Raw genomic sequence first — 19,584 nt, 5'->3', positions numbered from 1 at the left:
ATGAAGAATCTTAAACCATTTGATACTGCCTCTGTAGTAGCTAAATGAATACTGAACTCCTCCCTGTGTTCGGCTCTTTTCCATTCTATTTACTGGAAACTGAGCCCAAGAGCAAAGTCGCGGCACTCCAAATCGCTGCTGGGTTTGAGGTCCCTCTGCAAGACGAGTTACATCTATCCATCTGATAGAGAATATCCGAGTTTCTTTGTTTCCTTTTTTGTATAGTTGTTTCTAGAAAAGTGGGACAAGTATCATTAAATGACATAAAGAGATATCCTGGCTAAAAAGGTTAAAGAAACCCTATTCCAAATAATAGTGTAAGTTATCACCGTTTGAATATTAAATTTAAATTTTAAATTCAGAGTACTTTGATAACCAACATTTCCCTTAAATATCTAAATGGCCCCTGATCTTTTGCATCCAATAAAAATAACAAATCTTATTAGTGAATTCGATCCTGTGGGTTGAGTTGTTAATCCCAGTACTCTATTTATACAATTATTTTTCAAGTTTATTTCCTATTTTTATCTTGTCCTTCAACTGCAGGATAGTTCAGGGTTACCTATTTTTAGTGAGTCAAGCACCACACCGCGGAATCGCTTTAACACTTCACTCCATAACCCCGGCCGTCCTGGACTGCACCTCCCCGCATTGTAGGCCGCCTGAACTTTTGTTATCTGTGTCTTCCACTTTAGAGGGTGAGTCCAAAGTTTCCTATTCACCTATCCTAAGGAATATCCATGTCGTTGCAAGAAGGAGAAAAAAAAAAAAACAAAACAGGCAATAAAATATTTTGACCAACCCTGTATCTTGGAAGAGACCATCCCTATATCTTGTGTCAGAAATAAGGTCATGAATACAGATGTTGAAGGTAGCGTGAATAATTTTTAGTAACTCTGGGACTTTGGGCTTATTCCTTGCCCAGTCTTGATTTGGGGGAATCCTAATTAGTGAGAATCGTGTTGTTTTATTTTTTAAGAAAAGAAAATCAGAGAAATAAGCTTGACTTCTTGAAGATGCTTTGACAGCTTTCTTTTCTTTTTAAAATCCTTGTCTAGATGAGCTGTCTGTGGAACAAGCTGACATTCATTTAAATAGGAATTTAAAATCTGCCTCAAACATCTTTTGATATCTGAGTAGGGGCCAAATTGTCACGTGCATTTAAGGGATATCTGGCTAATAGTTTTGCAGATCATCCAAGTCAGCTCACTTCTAGAAGGCTGAGCAGAGGGATGAGAAGAAGAAGAAGAAAAGAATATGTAATTCTGTCATGGTGTCGTGGAGTGAGCGCACAGTGGTTGGGTGAACGGGAATGTATGTTTCCTCCTCCTCCATCAGGCTGTCAATGCCATCTGTTGCAGAATGTGAGGAACAACTAAGTTCCTCTTCAACAAACACTGGCAGTTGGTCTTTTCATTTCTTCCTGAAGTACTTGTCTTGATCAGCACGAAGGTCTCTGGAGCATCATGAAGAGTTTTGCTTTAAGGAATGATGCAACATGAAATTAGGAATGCTTTCTTAAAACTCTAAGTGGTCATGAAGAAATGAGAAGAATAATGGGAAAATACATTATTTCAAGGGCATCTGTTCAACACAATGTTCCTGATGTAAAATTCTGATGTAAAAAACTTGAAAGGGTATGATTTACCCTAGAAATATCAAAGATGTTGAGACTCAGTCACCAGGGTGTGGAATATCAAAGTGAAGTGTGGTTTCACTTGGTTGCAATAGAAGAAAATGAAACATGAATGCTTGTTTAGAGAAATGTTACATCTGTGTTCTATTATTGACACTATATTGCCCTTAGCACTTAATGTAAGTATAAAGTTATAAAGTTGTTCAATTAGTTATTTAATGACTATTTCCCTCCTACTAACCTTTCTCTCCATGAAGACAGAGCTAATCTATTTATTTAATTCCTTCCTCTGTAGTCCACAATGCAGAATATTACCAACAGCAGCTATCATTAATTTATTCTTTCCCTATGCTCTTCTAAATGCTTTATCGATATTAGTCACTTAACCTATAACAGTATGTATTGCTTATTACCTCCATCTTACAAATGAGAAAACTAAGGAACAAATTCTCCAAGATAACATATCTAATAAATAGAAAACCAGAACACGAACCTAGGTACTATGAGTCCAGAATCCTCGTTCTTCCTTACTGCCTGTTGTATTAAGCATGAGATACAAATATTTATTGAAAGAATGAATGAGAAATTCAATAAACTACTTTTTTTTAGTTTGCCTAAGTGAGAAATAGATAGTTTTATATTTTCTTGTACTCTCTCATTAGAAATATTGATCCATCTCCCTACGAGTGTTGTATGTAAACAGTGGTAGCCAATAGGATTGACAGCACTGTACCATGACAATGGCCAGATTCAATCTTGATACAAACATTGCAGAATTTCCTCAAATTCAAAAGAGACATCAAGGAAATTTTGGTTAGTCAGATTAAATTTGCTCAAAGTTGTCCTGATTTCCATTTAAACATATTCTGCCATAAATACACATATGTACATTAAGAACGCACAGAATCTCTCAAAGCACTTGTAAAAATGGCTTACAAACTTAGAAGTTCCTTTAAGTGAATTCACTTATTAAATTTGAAAACATTCATTACGTGCCCACTCTGTAAAGTGCATTTGCTTCTAACCATTTCCCCACTTCTCTCCAAGGCCTTTATTATTCCTTCTATAGAGTAGAACAACTGAATGGCCACTTTCTCCAAATTTGTATTCACTGTGTATCTTAAGCTTGGCTTGACTATTGCTTGTCTTCATTTTAATAGGTTTCTACAAAGGGATAAATTTCACTGTTTCACAAGTAATAGAATTCTTTAAGAATCATAAGGAATAACATATATGTGTATTAATAAATATATTTGTTTCAAAATTCTACTTCATGATAAGATTGCATAACATTTTGGGAGGAGAGATTTTATTGCTTTTGCTAAAATCGATTTCATTAAGGAGAGCAAAGGAAACTGAGTAAGGCAGTGAGGTCTGTGTTCTGGGCCAGAACACCAGAGAACTGGGTCCCTGTCTCCTCAATGCCATTATTTCACTGAGAGGGCCTATCCACGCCACTTAACTTCTCAGAGCCTCTGTTTCTTCATTAGTAATACTGAGGTTCTATTGAATGATCCTTGTCTCTTCTAGAAAACATATATTTTAATGAATTATCATACAAGTACTATGAATTTAATAGTAGTATGTTTCAAAGTAGCCATTTTTTTTTTTTTGTGGGGGGTACCTGTCCTTTCTTGAAATCTAGATTCTATCTAAGTGATATTGTTTCTGTATGAAGAAATAGAATGAGCTATGGTGAAGTGACTTGTGTAAATGATCTCATTCGGAAGGCACCGAGGGGACAGAGACTTGTCATTGCCAAGTAAGTCACATTTAAATTCCCTCAAGCCTTGAGAAATAATGTGAGGGAAAGAGCAAAAATAGCACAGTCATTCCTTTGGACCAAGTCGACTCCTAGGCCTCCTGAGAGCACCACAGCTGTGTATTCATCTATATGCAAAGAGAAATAATAAGAGTCATCTATATTTGGCACATGGCGCTTTTCTATATACCAGTGCGCTCATCTATTAATACATTTTATGCTGAGACTTTTGGTAAGGAAAGATACACCATGCACACTGCCTCATGCACAGCTACAGACACATATTGAAGATGCTTTTTTCCCCTGAAATACAGAAAATTGCAAGAGCACACAGCCCCATGAAAACCAACCAGAATGAAACTGGAGGCAGCTGTATCTGATTGAAACCGTGGAGAGAATTGAGATTGACAGAGTTGCAGGGCTAGGAGGTTAATGAGTCCATAGTCCTGCCTCCAGGCAGAGCTGTCCTGAACCATTCCAGGCAAATGACAGCTCAGCCTCTTAGAAAAAAAAAAAAAATCTTCATAACACACTTCAGTAACATATTCCATTGTTTAAATGTCCTTATCCTCATAAAGTTCTGAAAGCAATCTAAGTCCACACTCTTCTCTGCGTAATCTCCATGTTAACAGATATATAGAATAATAAATTGACAGAAACGTCAAAGATGATGAGAGCCTTAGAGAAATGGGTCACGGGATTGGTTATCCTCACCTTTCCAGAGACCTCAGAAGAGAAAATAATTAGCAAGTCTGTGGATTGTGGTTCTAGCTGCAGTAATATTATGGGCCCAACTATTTGTTTTTATAAATGAGACCTACTTACCATAAGTCATTAAATGAAAATTTGCCTTGTACTTTATAGCAAGAACCATAGGTCTAGTAAACACTATCCTGAACTGAAACATGCAATCAAAGAATATGTTCTTATGTAAAACAAAACAAAACAAAACAAAACAAAACAAAAACGAAGGAAGTACAGAGCTACAGAACTGATGTGCAAACAGACCCATACTTCTTTTTTTTTTTCTAATTATTTTTTGTTACAATATTCTGATTTATGGGTACTTTCTTACATATAATAGTAATTAACAGATTAACTGCTTTTTTTTTTTTTTTAACTTCTGGGCATTATGAATGATGAATGTGTTGGCAGCATTATATAGAGGGAAAGAGTAGGGTCAAGACCAGGTTTCAAATCCCTTGTCCGCTACTTACCAACTGCATGGTTTCAAGTAGGCCGCTTGATCTCTGAGCTTTATTGCCCTCACATGTAAGGTGGGACTGATCATACTTATTTCACTCCCGTCTTGGGAAACAGAATGGGATAACACTGGTAAAAACACCTAGGATCCAGTAGGCACTAGAATAAATGTTAGCTGACCATGAATCTGGTCTGTCACACTCTGCTTTTCTTTCCTCTTCCCCATTCTGTTTAAGTTCTGGGAAGTGACTGAGGGACAAACCAGCCTCCTCTGAATGTCACTAGACCATTTCTGCTTCCATTAGGCCTCTCTTCTCTGTTGCTGATCCCCATGTGAACTCATGAGGGCACTTCCCTTAGAGACATAAAGGGGAAGAGCAAGGAGACTTTCTGATGCCAAGTTAAAACGAACGCTGGATTTTAACTTGAATTTTTAAAGGATCTGTGCATGTTACATTTGTGCTAAGAACAAGTAGATGAAATTCAAATTCTAAAACACTTTATTCATTTTTAGAAAGCTGTAATAGAACTGCTTTGTCCAAAGGATAAAAAGACTGATTCAAAGATAGACTACTTTTTAGTTCAAAGGAGCGAGCAATAAAGTAACTATAATTCATTTTGAAGTAGAAATGTTAATATAGACACAATTTGAAAGAGATTTAAATAACATTATCAAAGTAATATGTCCTTATTACATAAAACAGAGATAAATGTAGAGACATTTTATAACATCACTCCTAATTTTATGATCTAGAGAAAACCACTAGCAATATTTGGATCTTCTCTCCTTTTCTACACATATTCTGATGAGCAGGATTGCTTTCAAGTTCAAGTTCTGCCACTTATTAGTTGGACTTTGGTTAAGTTGTTTAGTTTCTCTAAGCATTTGTCACTGCATCTGAAAACCAGCATCAGCTTCAAAGAGTAACTGAGATGACTAATGAGATAATATGTATGAAGCATGTGCACGGTACATAAGAATCCTTCAATTATGTCAGCTAGTGTTATTAGGATTTCTGCTATGCATTATATTTTAAAAGGAAAAATGGCAATTCAAGGAGAGGAAATGAAGGTCACTAATATGCTATTGTGATGTGGCTTCTGGAGTCTGTGTAGTACAGAAAATCCGGTTTCTCACATAATGACATAGCAGACAATTCATTGAATGCTTTACTATGTGGTTCCAGACACGATGACGTCATAGCTCATTTAATCCTCACAATAGTCCTATGAGACAGGTGGTAGTATTATTATTACTATTACTATCCCCATTTTACAGGTGGGCAAACTGAATCAGAGAACAGGTGAAGTAACATGCAAAGTCTCACAGCTAAGTGGCAAAGTTGGCATTTGAATGCAATCAATCTAGTTCCAGAGTTCACTCTTGTAAACAAATACAGAAGAGTTTAATATTGAGCAGGTATTTTTGTAAATATTACAGTTTAAGTCAAACATTCTAAAAAGCACATTTTTTTGCAATTAATTAGAAAAAGACCAGATAGAAAAATACCAAGAAAAGAATTAGATGTCCTATTCTTTTAGATAGTATTTTGCAATGTTCCCAACTGGCTGCTTATGTCCATCCAGCAGAATTACAGGACCTCACATTGGATCCATTTCTTCTGAACTTTGTAGGTAGCTAGAAATGGTTAGGCAGCGAGCAATGTTCTTAGAAAAATAGATTTGTATTACCCTTGGAAACAGACTGTGTTGCAAGAAAGTCTTTGGCATAAAACAAGGCTGAGTATACACAGTTGTCTCTCAGATGGTGTGGATTTGGAAACATAAGTGGACAAGCCAAACCCTCTAAGTCTTCCTTATCCTTTGAATTGAATTCCAGAATGTGTTTTTGATGTCACTATGTAGCACTTCTCTTTATCCTTATTTGTTCCTAAGTAATATTCCATTGCGTGGCTGTAACAATGTCTATTGAATGTAAATAGGTTTCCTCAGTCATTCCAACCTGAGTGAAAACTCCATGCCCTCCAAGTTCATCTACTCATCCCTTTCAGATAGTGGGGCAAAAAGAAAAGAAATGCCACCCAAAGCACAAGTATGGTCAAATGATAAGCAAAACTCCTGTCAACTTTTAGGTAAAACTGATACATACAGATATTGCTGATGAAAGTGGAAACTAGTATATTTGTTAAAAAAAAAAAACAATTTGGCAACTTATGGAGTGTACGGTAAAATGTTCATCCCATTTGGCACAGTTTCCCCTATTCCTGAGAATTTATCTGAAGGCAGTAATTAAAAAGAAAAAAAACCCATAAAAGTAGAGAGAATTCAAATGCAGTGTTAATTATAAATAAAACCTAAGGAGCAAACTGATTGTTCAACAACAGACAAACAGATAAATGGAACATCCACTTGGAATATTTTGTTCCCTCAAATAATTATAAACAGGGACTGTATAATAACACAGGGAAACAAAAAGCTGAAAAGCAGAGCACTAAGTGATCTGTATAGTTTGATTATACCATAGGATGTAAATAAACATGAAGGTAGCAGTGAATAATGGAGGCAATGATGCAAAAATAGAAATAAGGACTGTGCGATTTTTCTTCTTGAATTTAAGTGTTGCTTGAGATTCGCAAAATAATTAACAAATAAGATTGCTGAGATGGATGAAGAGGTTTCTTTGTCATCAGAAGAGCTGGTCAATCAATCGTCTTCCCACAACCAATGACTGAAACCAAATAATCAAACACATCAAAAACTAAACTTCTTGCCTTCAAAGAGAGCTATTATGTTTATAAATTATACATAAGAAATGGCCTGTCTAGCAGAGAAAAGAGATTGAGAACTTCTGGAGTAGGATCTTCAATTGGCAGTAAGATTTCACTTCAAAAAATTATATTCATCTTTCCTTCTTTCCTCTTTCTCCTTCCTTCCTCCCTTCCTTCCCCCTGCCCTGCCCCCACACACACCTTAGCAAACTACAGCAAATATAGATACGGTTCCTTTCCTCCTTCCTTTTGCAAAGGTGCTTCCCATAGGCGCCTGGGTGGCTCAGTGGGTTAACTGTCTGTCTTTGGCTCAGGTCATAATCCCAGGGTCCTATGATCAAGCCCCATCTTGGCCAGGCTCCCTGCTCAGTGGGGAGCCTGCTTCTCCCCCTCCTTCTGCCACTTTCCCTGCTTGTGCTCTCTCTCATTCACTCTCAAATAAATTAAAAAATAAAAAATAAGATAAAACACAAGAGTGCTCCTTTTTTATACCTTTTCATTTTTTTTCCTTTACTTTCTATCTTGATAAGACTATTTTACCATTCATTTCTCTTTGCTATGCATAGTTGATTCTCTAATATCCTTTTATTCACTCTCAATCTGTTTTATGTCTCTTTCAAAGGATACACTGACTGGCTATATTTTCATTGTTGGTAGTGGACAGCTTTAGGTCTTAAATAGCACTATGTTTGGTTAAATAATTTGTCAGAAGAACTAAATGATAATGATCTGTCACTAAGAATATCCAATTATTCCTGTCTTATTTTCTTATTTCAATTTTCTGTTGCAAACAGCGGAAATGCTTTTGATTTCTTTACATTTATTCCACACAAATAGATGCCTTGTGAGGAAATTAAAGGCTCTTTTTTACCTGCTATTAAGATAGTTTCTGTCACTTAGGTTATATAGTTTCTTGCATGGCTGATTAGTATATCTATTTTTCATTCATGTTGGAGTAAACTAGCTAGACATCTACAGATTTAGTCTGTCTGCAGTGATTATGCCCTCATTTTGTGTTGCTAGTGATTTATTTTCTGAGTCATCCACACCAGAAACATTTTTTTTCCCCCAAGAGGATCATTGCCCTAAAGCACTTTTCAACTTCATAAATGTTAGTTTAAATGGGGCTTTTTATTTGTCCGGAGTCTTGATTATAGGCAAGGACACTAATATGACTTTACTTTTTGACTTAGATCTTTTAGCATGTGAAACCACCACGTATTCGTACAGAAAGTTATGCTTCTTAAATGGGAATGTAACACCATAGGGCGATTTCTCTGCTTTCATAGGTGACGTGTCCATGCACTTCTGTTGCTTAAATGAAGCATTGCGGATGATTCCTGGAGCAGTGTCATCATGGAAGACCAGCACTCAGCCTTCTTGGACAGGACTCACTGAGAACCTACTATGTGTTGGGCTCAGTGCGTAGTCCTGGGACACAATGGGACAAGAAACTTCATCCTCTCTTCATCCTGTGCTCTTCACCTGCTAAATGGGAAATATAACTTATCTATAAGGCCCCTTTTAAATATTAAGTCTCTGCTAAATCTAATTGTTTTCACTCCCAGAATCAGGAGACACATTTTAGTACAAACAAAACTTTTTTAAAAGATAAAGATATTTTGAGTGATGCCTGGTTCTGTATTTAGAGTTTGGTAGACAATAACAGGGTAGACACTAACTAGGGGCATCTCTGAATATGACTATAGATATGTGTATTTATATTTTCAAATATTTGTGTATTGCACACAAAAATTTAAATGTGAAGCCTTCCCTGTGCCCTCAGAAACTTGAGCAAGGCAATGAAACATGACCAACACAACAGAATATGACAAAACAAAAGTTAGAGGTTTTGTCATAATGGTAAAATCACAGAAAAATTCAGCATATCTATTGAATATTTCTACTACCATGATAATGAGATAAAAGGACAGTCCTAGAATATTATACACTGATTTCAGAAAATCCAATCTTGAACATTCCAAATGCATGAGAAGTAGGTGTATTTGTACCATGGTACACAAGGAATCATTTGCAGATTTTCTTTAAAAGGAACTCTTTAGGATCCTTCCACTATTACATTTCTAGCATGATCCATGTGCAAAGTTTCCGTTTTTGTCCAGTTTCTCAGTAACAAACCTATTGTGTAAAGCGCAGTCTACTTGCAATCTTCTTATACCATACTAAGCAAGGCTGAGTAACCTCAAGGTCGTTCAGACTGGTTGTTGGCTTCTGTAGGAAGACAGCCCCAAGCTATTTAAGGAATATCTGGCTGCTGGAGAGCTTGGAGCCAAATTTGTGGCTCATCACTAGCAAGAGTATGTTTTTTAGATATTAACCTCACTCCTGGTTCCATTTAACTTTTCTATTCTTAATTTTCCCTTTCCATGTTTAAAAACACTAATTTAGAAAATTTCTGAATCTTTTTTTTAGTCCAAGTCTTTTTACTTATTTTTAATTTTTCTCTAAATCTTTCTATATGAAAAAAAAAAACAACCCAGTAATCTCCCCCAAATTGTTTTTGGTGCATATGTGGATGTAAATAAATAAATAAATAGGGATCAAATAATTTTTGTGATTATTGGGAAATGCAAAAGACCAGAATTATGAAACAGCCCATTGCCTTAATTTTGTTTATGCTGAAATAGAAAATAACCATTAAAAAGTGTCCCTTTTTAACAGACAGTAACTTGTGTTGATAAACACAAAGAGCTAGCATGGAAAAGTGACTTATTTAAACATATGGCTTTATTTGAAGTAGTCCTAATAGTACTTGTTCATAAATTAAGTTTAAACAATATGAATCTGCATAAATAGACTATGACATTTTGACAACTCTACCTTAGTTGGTGTATCAAGGTTGATTTATAGCATGACCCTCATGAAAGCGGCTATGGCATCTCCATTAGCACACACTGAAAGGACAGTGATCAGTGAAACTTCTGTGATTTCCACATGAATCAACAGTGGTGCATTGCTCAATGTAACACTCAAATTACATCATGTTTAATTTATGTGGAAATGTTTGGATCTGCTTAAAATGTCTGTGGTAAATCATTTTGGTATCTTAATTGAATATTTTTCTGTGATAAATTACTCTTAAATACTGAAATAATATTCTGGCATAACTACCAATTTATTTTGAAAGGTTCCAACAACCTCAAATATTATATTATTCTCGTTGTATGATCCAAAATTTGCATCCTTCAGGAATTTATTTTACTGTCCTGTAGCAAATAATTCTAACATTTGTAAGATGCTTATTTCCATCCCATAGTTGGTTATCATTTTTTAAAATCTAAAATAATTTTGATATTTTAATATATTAAATATCACAGTGATTTTTAGTCTCTCCAATATGAAAAATGCTTAGAGTTAAAATCTGACACTTTTCCTCCCAATAATAAGGTACTTAATTTAATATACTAAAGTAATAATGCTCTATTTCTAGACTCGATTACTTTACTATCAAGAATATTTAGGAAAGCAGTTCAATTTCATGATAGAGACTAGTTGAAATGTCACTCTTATGATGAGCACCGGAAAAATTTTATGTGAAGTTGAGAAATAAATATTTTTAGTCATAAAAATATTATCTAAAACCAATAACTTCCCAGGTACAATCTCCACAACTATAAAATCCAAAAACGATAAACTCTTTGGGGCCTAAAAAACTACCTGATGAAACATTTAAGTCAAATAAACTCTATTTTGAAATTTTTATGTCTATTTACTCAGAGCAATAATTCCTGTAATATAATTAAAATAGATACAAATTTATATTATTCCAATAGTTATAAACTTACATTGATCTATGGCCTTTTGTATCATTTTCCAGAAAATGAATCAACAACAAATTAGGAGACTGTGTCTAGTCAGAATTCTTGGTTGCAAATAGCAAAAACAAAGCAATATGATTCAGTAAAAAGGCAACAGGGGGACTGAGTGTGTTTCTTCTGTGTTGCAGCTGAGAGATTAACTGAATTTTATGACTGCCCTCCTCCGCTACACTTTCCTTTGCCTTCAGCTTGAAACTCAGTGGGTCATGATTCTTGACCCAGTATGGTGAGGGATACGAGCCCTTGGTGGCCTTGCTTAAATAAGGCAGCTGTACAGGGACATTTTCTTCCTACCCACAAGAGTAGCAGTAACTCTACTTTCCCTCCAGGGGAATAAGCAAACACAGTAACACAGTGACAACAGTAACCATCTTTTCTCTTTCGATTTTTGTTTTTACTTGCTTACGTAGGGCATGAAGAACCAAATTAATTAGATTCAGCCTTAGCTTCCAGATCAGTGGAACCCCTATTCTCATGGTGCTATTAGAATCCAAAATCAAAAGGACAGAAAGCAAACAAGTGACAAAAGAGAGAGTAAGTATAATCCTAAGAGCCTCCATCACAATTTGAACCCTAGGATTCCAGACTTGTATATTCTGGCCAAGGGGAAAAAGAAGTCCACGTGACAGTCATTTGTTCAGAACACAAACCACACCCTGTAGAACATCAGACTCCCGAGGTGTTGACTCGTGGATAAAACACATCTAAATCTTCAAGGATTCATTTCTTCCGAGTAATGGGGCATGCAATAATACCAATGAATTCCTTGAACATTAACCCTTTGCTTTGTTTCTTTAACAAAATTGTTCCTTTAAACTGAAGCCTTTTGCTTGGAATACCATGGCCTTGTATAAGGCAACCAATTAATCTATGGCTCTAGTAATGACAAAAAAAAATGACCAGGGAAACAAAACAAACCCAAACTAAATAATCAACTGCAATAAGGAAAAACTGCTGTTCCCTACTCTGCATTGTCCAAAAGATAATAGGGTAGTATCTCACACAGACAAACTAACACCAAACACTCCTTTGGTCCACTAGGTATCATGAGTTCATGATCAGTTACCGGTAATAGAAAATGGAGTATTCATCAAGGCTGTAGCCAGATGGCCATTGCTATACATAATATTCATTCCCTCCACAATGGACACCTGGTTCATGAATCCACTGGGCTTGCTGAGAAAGGAGGTTGATACGTATCTACTGAGTGGGTCATCTTATCTACACTACAGCCCTTTTGGTGAACATATAACTTCCCGAGAAATATACTCACATTCTAGGCTCATTCTGAGAGATCAGATCCATTCAGTGTAACCTTTCCCTAAACTCCCTCCACAACCCTCCAATCCTGCTTTTCCAACTACCTTGCCATCCAACTAGTCCATTAGTCATTGAAATGGGTGTAGATTCCTGTTCTGGTTATCTTTGTGGCACAAAAAAATTCACCCAACATAGCAGCTTGGAACAATTATTTCATTGTGATCATGAATTCTGCAGATTAGGAATTCTGTGGGCCATTGGAGATGGCCCTTCCCTGCTCTGTGATGTCTGCTGCCTCAGCGAGGAGTTTTAAAGCCTGGTGATGACTCAGCAGCTATGGGCTAGAGTCCATACCTGGTGCCTAGACTGGACTGACTCAGGGACTAGGACTGGTGACTGGAGCACTCACGTGTGGGCTCTCTTGGTGAACACACAGCACGATGCCACAGGGTAGCAGGATTTCTTTCCCAGTGATCACAGAAAATAATTTAACTGGATGTTTCACTTCTGCATACTAGGATCAGGAAGATCAAAATTCCATTCCTAAAATGACTAGGATTTTAAATTCCTTCACCCTCAAGCAGGCCAGATGAAAGCTGGGTTTTGCCAATTTCACTGAGGTTCTGTGCTACCACTCACTACTGGTAACAACTTCTTTTAATCTGGGGTCCTAGTTGCACAAGAAAAACTGACTCCGGGTCCACTAAGCAGAAAAGACCTCCAGTGGAAGAATACGGGGTGGCTTAGATAGTCCATGGGAGGGCTGAAGAACTAAGCTCAGAAAGTGGGTCTGAATTAGGCACTAGGAAGTACAGAATGTAGGGAAGCTCATATCTCATGATCAGCGTGGAGGGGACATTGCCACAGCAGTGCTGCCATCAGATCCCTGCCGACCCGGTTGATAAGAACAGCTGCTATCACAGTGACTTAACTGCTCTGTTGCCTCCAGAACAGCCCTTACATACCTCTGATTCAGTTACTTTCTCCATATCTGAAATTCCTACACAGACCTTCCTGCCAGTCACACCTAAGTGACACGCCTGCATCACTCTTGGGGTAAGAAGAGGGGATGAATGCTCTTCCAGTTCCTTCGAGGGAAATGGGGGTTTGCCTCACCATGTTTACAAACAGAACTCCTAACCAAATAGGAAAGGGGTTTGGATTGTGGGCAGTCAAAAATAAAGCAAATACCCACTGAACATGATTATCTAATTACTTAATAATTAAAAAGGATGGGTGAACTAACAGTAAAGTAAAATTAATTCAAGCAATTTCTTTTATAATAAGAGTCCCCAAGTCTAGCTTTGATAGTGGCACATAACTGGGTAAATAATTTAACTTCTCTGGTTCTCTTCCTCATACATAATATGAGGTTTTGACCTATGATTGCTAATTTTCATTATAACTAACTTCTTTTTTAAAAAAACTATTGTCAGTATTATTTGCAGAGGCTCATCCACATGGTGGAGCCGTATGCCTAGGACTTGGCAGTATCCATTGCACTAGTTTCATACTATTAAAGAAACTCTTGGTGAAACAAACTGGCTAACTTTTGAAGTTACAATGGATTGTTTTCATGTGTGTGTATGAAAGATTATTGACTGAAGTTGGTTAAATTCAATGGTTATACATCTAATTTTCCATTGCGTATGCAGAAATGTGGGGATTTTTTAGACATAGTGTCATTTTGTTTTCTGAATTCCAACACAGCTTGACTGTCTAGAGATAGCCTATAGCCTGGAGAATGGCAAACTCAGGAAACACCCTTCCCAAGAGAGCGTGGGTTCTTGGTACAGAAATCTTTTCATGAAAGATTTGGTTCCAAGGTTCTCTATGAGGAAATTTGGGGACTTTCCATTTAATTCACCTCATCTGAGTCATTCCTTCAGTGGCCTCAATGTCACCTCTGAGGACGATCCAACTTTTTCAAGACAATACGGAATCTTCTCTCTCCCCTTTGGGGGAAGATCACAAGTATTCTTTGGAGGAAAAGATGACAGCATTCAAGAGTTGTCCGGCTTCCTCTTCTACAGTATATCTATTAAGGAGTTTCTCAAACTTATAAGGAGCCCCCCCTGGATGGATCTTTTGGCAGCCCAAACCAAACCAAACCAAACCAAACCAAACCAAGACCAAATCTTCTGGAAAGATTTCACTTGCAGTGGTTCCCCCAGCCCACCTTTTAGTGAGTGGACAGCATGACACTTTCAACCTAGGTCTAATAAATTCAGAGAAACATGTATGCCTTTTGAACAAAGAGATGATTTGCCAAAATGTTGCATCATAGGCTATGTGGTTTGCTATAGGATGGATCCAAACTTCCCAAGAGTGGTATGACAGAGAAGTCAGACAATTGAATAGGCATTCAGAAATGGCAATTCAACCAGCAACATAAAATTCCCATTCTTAGGAATGTTTGGTTTTATTCACCCAACCTGAGTCATGCCTGTGTTAAAGGAAATTCCCAGTAAGGTCCTGGATGTGACACTGGGTGTGCTCCAATCTCCTCAAGCCAACACCAGACCAAAACAGGATCTCATTCAGCGAAGCTTACAGTAGGACTGGCTCCCACAATCTTGCTGTGGGACTGGCTCTGTGATTACAGGGAAAGTTCACAGAGCAGGAATATGCATCCAGAAGTTGCTTTTGACCAGCTACCCTAAATTCCCATATTGTGGCAGTCAATGGTGGTTGTATTTTTATCATTTATCACATACATACAAACTAAAGATTACTGGTTGGTTGAAGACTTAATATGGATGGATGATGGGTAAATTTCATAAGTGACAGAGTTGTTTGAAACATTTTAGTTTTCTCATAATGCACCAAGATTATTTAAGAAAAAATTACAGCTAAAGAGACCTGGAATAAGGATCTGCTTAATAAGCTGATGGAAGGAAAAATAAAAAAGACGGTAAATGTTCATGCTTGTATGACGTAAAAATTCTTCACAAAGGGCCTGGCATAAAATGATAACAATGAAATAACATATTAGTCAACTTTATGACATGAACATATTATTGTATCTACTTTCTAGGGAGAAAAACTGAGGACAGAAACCAAGGAAGTTGCATTGTCTAAGTACATCTGGCCAGCTAGAGATGGGGTTGAAGTTTTAACTCAAATCTTTACCTTCCACAGCCTATGTGCTTAGCCACACCACTGGCTATGATGGATGCAGGCTGAATAAACACATATTCTTTCCAAAATAAATACATTGAACACATGAATGATAGAACATTTAACTTCTTGGAATATTAGTTTTTAAACCTCTCATTCATTCCTATATAATTTTATTAATTTATTTTACTAGTGTCCCAAATTTAGTTTATCAAATAGAATCAGCTTATCAGTTTATTCTGCCTAAACTTTAAAAAATCTGTTGATTAATATAGACATGACCTGCCTTCTGGTAATTTCTTATCCATGTGTTTACTTGTGATGTATATACTGTCGTCGTCTTAATCTCCAAATTTATGAATATGTAAACAAAAACTAAAGCTCTTGTTTATTTTAAAAGCTCTTATTTTTTTTTTTTTTAAAGCTAAATGAAGTTATTGAGTGCACTGGTGATCTAGATAAATATAATAGATTTGTTGAGGGAATTGTTTCAATGGCCTTTACATATCAGGGGTTAAGTTCAATTTAGCATGGTAAACTTGTTCCAAAAATACATATCCTTTTTTTGGGTCCTATTAATTGCTGAAGGGATATTCTTATATGCTGTAAAAATGACATTTTACATAGTTTCCTTTATCCACTTGTCACTATTTTCTGTTCTTTTTTGGGATTTCTAAGTATTTTTATTTCTCATTATATGTCCCAATCAACCTGTTTTCCTTATAAAGAATTTTCCAGAGAAGTATATAGGAGTCAATAAACAAGCAATAAAATATTTTAGATAACTTTTTTAGATTGTTCAACTGTTATATATGCCATAAAAAAACTGGTTTTTAATGACTGGTAATATTTTATTTTTTTATTTAAATTACTATTTTTGTTTTTTAATTTTTTATGACTGGTAATTAAGTAACATGATTATCTGTATAGGAAATGGCTTATTTTATTCACTTCCAAATTATGGCATTATATAATGTCCATTGGTTTAGGAATGAATACTTACAAACTATGTTGGTTAAAATTTTCTTATCAAATAAGAGAGACTTATTTGAGTCATGAAATCAGGGGCTGGCAAACTTTTGCTGTACATGGCCAGAGAGGAAGTCCTTCAGTCTTTCCCAGCCATATGGTCTCTGTGGCCATCACTCAGACCTGCTATTCGAGCACAAAAGCAGCCACAGACAACAAGAGACAAATAACGTGGTTATTTTCCAAGAAGACTATATGGTCCCTGAATCTTAAATTCCATGTAATGTTTCTGTGTCATGAAAAGTTATTCTTGTGATTTTTTTCAACCCTATAAAAATATGAAAGCATTCTTAGCTGATGGGCCCATGGGCTGTAGTTTGCTGACCCCTCAAGTGAACTGTGAAATCAGATGTAGGGTAAACAACAAAAATCCGCCAATGGAATGATTTCTGAAATGATGATAAAGACAGAAAGATGGTAGCATTTTTTTAAAAAGATTTTATTTATTTATTTGAGAGAGAGAGATAGTGAGAGAGCATGAGAGGGGAGAAGGTTAGAGGGAGAAGCAGACTCCCCATGGAGCTGGGAGCCCGTTGTGGGACTCGATCCCGGAACTCTGGGATTATGACCTGAGCCGAAATCAGTCGACCAGCTAACTGAGCCACCCAGGCACCCGATGGTAGCATTTTAATCATTCTAATTTAGTTCTACTTTTTAATCTCTCCTGGTAATTTTTATCTTCAACAGATAATTTGCTTTTCTTTTGTTACTCCTTCTGCACTTACAATGCATTCCAAATCCAGGATCTTTTGTTCCTGTTAACCAGTCATTTTGCCCTGATCCTGTATTATTCAAACCTTGCTTTGATTTGCTATATCCTTGTTATTTACATCAGAGAAATAAATAACAGATATTATTTATACAGGGAGAGAAATGAAAACAAAGAACATGTTAGCTACTTCTTTATTCTTGCCTCGATGAAGGCATCGTACTCTGTTTTTGTTTAAAGTTTTTATAAATGCAGTATGTGTTCCTCTGTCCTTTAATCAATATAAAATGTTCTTCCCTCACCTTTCCTTTTATTTACAGATTATCTTTAAAATATGGCTATGGTACTCCCCTAATTTTGGCTGTTCCAATAATAATTTAATCTAAAATGGAGATTAATGGCTGTTCATTACATTGGCCCTAATGGAACTGGACAGAATTTGGAAGATCAGAACCAAAAGTACAAGCAGGACTATTAGTTGGGCGAAGACCTGAAATATGAATACAAAAAGATAATTGTCATAAAGATAAGGAGGTGGAGATACAATATTGAACGAGAGTTCAAAGCTTGGCTCTACAGCCAAGGGAAAAATGGATAGGCACATCACCAAAATAAGTGACAAAAGTTCTAGAAGTTCAAACATGTCTTTTCAAAGATGAACTAGACCATTGGACACAGCTAAAGAATACTAATTAGTTGGCAATTTATTACAGATTACGGGGAAAATTTGAAAGCAACACGGTGTTTGAAAGATGTTAGTTTTATCACAAAATTACCATTTTACAAAAAATTGCAAAAGAGAAGAGACCATTAAATATGAGTTAGTTAATGAGCTAATATATAGGTTTCGCAGCTGGTAACAGGGATCCTGAGCCTGAGAGGCCAGGATTCAAAGATATGCGAATGTCAGGCACTGTAGGGAGCAAAGCCCAAGTATACAAAGCAGGATAATCAGAAAAATGGATCAGAGAGGATACTCACACCTTGGAATCTGAGTTATCAAGAATGGACTGAAACTTGCAGCAGAATTACCTGAATTTTGAGTTTCTGTCAACATCGAGAGAACACAGTCGTAGATGAGGTTCTTCAGCTGGGGAATTAGAATTGGCAGGAAAATAAAAGACGGAGAGACAGAGAGCTGTCCTATAAGTAACAGAAGAATGAAGTGACATCATAGTTAGATGATAGAGTATTTTTTATAAAGTGAAACCTAGGTCTTTCGATTTCTTCATTTAAATTATGCCACGATTCAAATTAATTTATGTGTCACCAGAGATTAGTTAATATTTATTTTAGTCATTTCAATTACAAATATGGTCATAGGAAATGCATATTTGATTGTATATGACCTAAAATCTGGTACTCATGCCCTATCTGGAGAAGCCCATTTGGTCACATACTTGTTCTCACATCTTACTGACCTATCACTGAGTCCTACCATAGCCCCTGATCATCTCTCTACTTACCTATTTCTTTCTTTCCCAACTGACTCAGCTTAGCTCAGGTCTTCAGCTTAGTTTATGTGGGTTACTGAAATGTCTTCTCAATTTCTATCTTCATACTTGAGCCATAATGATCTTCACAAAACAAATATTACATCATGCCCCGTCCCATTGTCTTTATTAGCTCTATTACTGCCCACCTGTGCAACTTTGGTAACGTACTTTTAGTCTTTGGGCCTCAGTTTCATTACCTATAAAGTCACCAGCTGTGAACACTAAGTGGGATAAGTTTAGAGCAATATGGCACCCATACAAGCATGAGGAAAGCATTACATATCACTTTTAGAATGACATCCAAATTCCTTGCATGGCATTCAGCTCCTCTCATGATCTGCCCTTGCTTTCCTGACATTAACCCTCATCACTCCACAAACCATTCCTTCCCTTGCACCAGTAACACTCTGTTTTAGCCATACTGGACTACTTACAGCTATCTCCAACCTTTTTTTCATTCTTTCTCTTGGATCAGGGCCGTTGCATATGCAGCTATCCTTCTGTCTGGAAAGTCCCAGCCCGCAGAATTTGCCTGATGAAATTCCATTCTTCTTTGGGACTTAGCTTCGTGGTCATCTCCTTTGCAAAGGCTTTTCCTGAGCTTGGACCAGGTGCTCCTGCCTAGATTCCCTGCAGTTAACTGTGTTTTCACCTTTCACCTTCATAGACTCATTGCAACTGCTTGTTTCTTTGGCTAGCTCCCCTCCTTAGTCCACAAAATTTATGGAGGCAGAATTCTGAGGGCAAAATTCTGAGGGCAGAGCCTGTGACAGTGCCTGGCACATACAACAAATAATTTGT

At 36.6% G+C, this 19,584-nt stretch overlaps 2 long non-coding RNA genes across 3 annotated transcripts in view; both read right to left on the bottom strand.

The window, feature by feature from the left end:
* Nucleotides 1–19,584, bottom strand: part of LOC116880898 — a 78,658-nt gene that overhangs the window by 31,564 nt on the left and 27,510 nt on the right. The gene's annotated exons all lie outside the window — the stretch shown is intronic.
* LOC116880897 overlaps nucleotides 1–19,584 on the bottom strand; it is a 31,281-nt gene that overhangs the window by 10,920 nt on the left and 777 nt on the right. Inside the window, exons 1-2 of one of the 2 annotated variants that reach the window (XR_004385295.1) lie at nucleotides 19,218–19,366; nucleotides 18,269–18,430 (exon numbers count right to left, since the gene is read on the bottom strand). This is a non-coding gene — a long non-coding RNA (uncharacterized LOC116880897). Of the gene's footprint in view, nucleotides 1–18,268; nucleotides 18,431–19,217; nucleotides 19,367–19,584 lie in introns of those variants that run through there. The other variant, XR_004385294.1, reaches the window with a different exon arrangement.

The sequence above is a fragment of the Lontra canadensis genome, unplaced genomic scaffold (genome assembly GCF_010015895.1).
Source record: "Lontra canadensis isolate GAN:19392208 unplaced genomic scaffold, GSC_riverotter_1.0 scaffold69, whole genome shotgun sequence".
Lineage (NCBI taxonomy): Eukaryota > Metazoa > Chordata > Mammalia > Carnivora > Mustelidae > Lontra > Lontra canadensis.
Note: the sequence above shows the minus strand (reverse complement) of the source record. Positions and strands in the feature narration are given on the sequence as shown.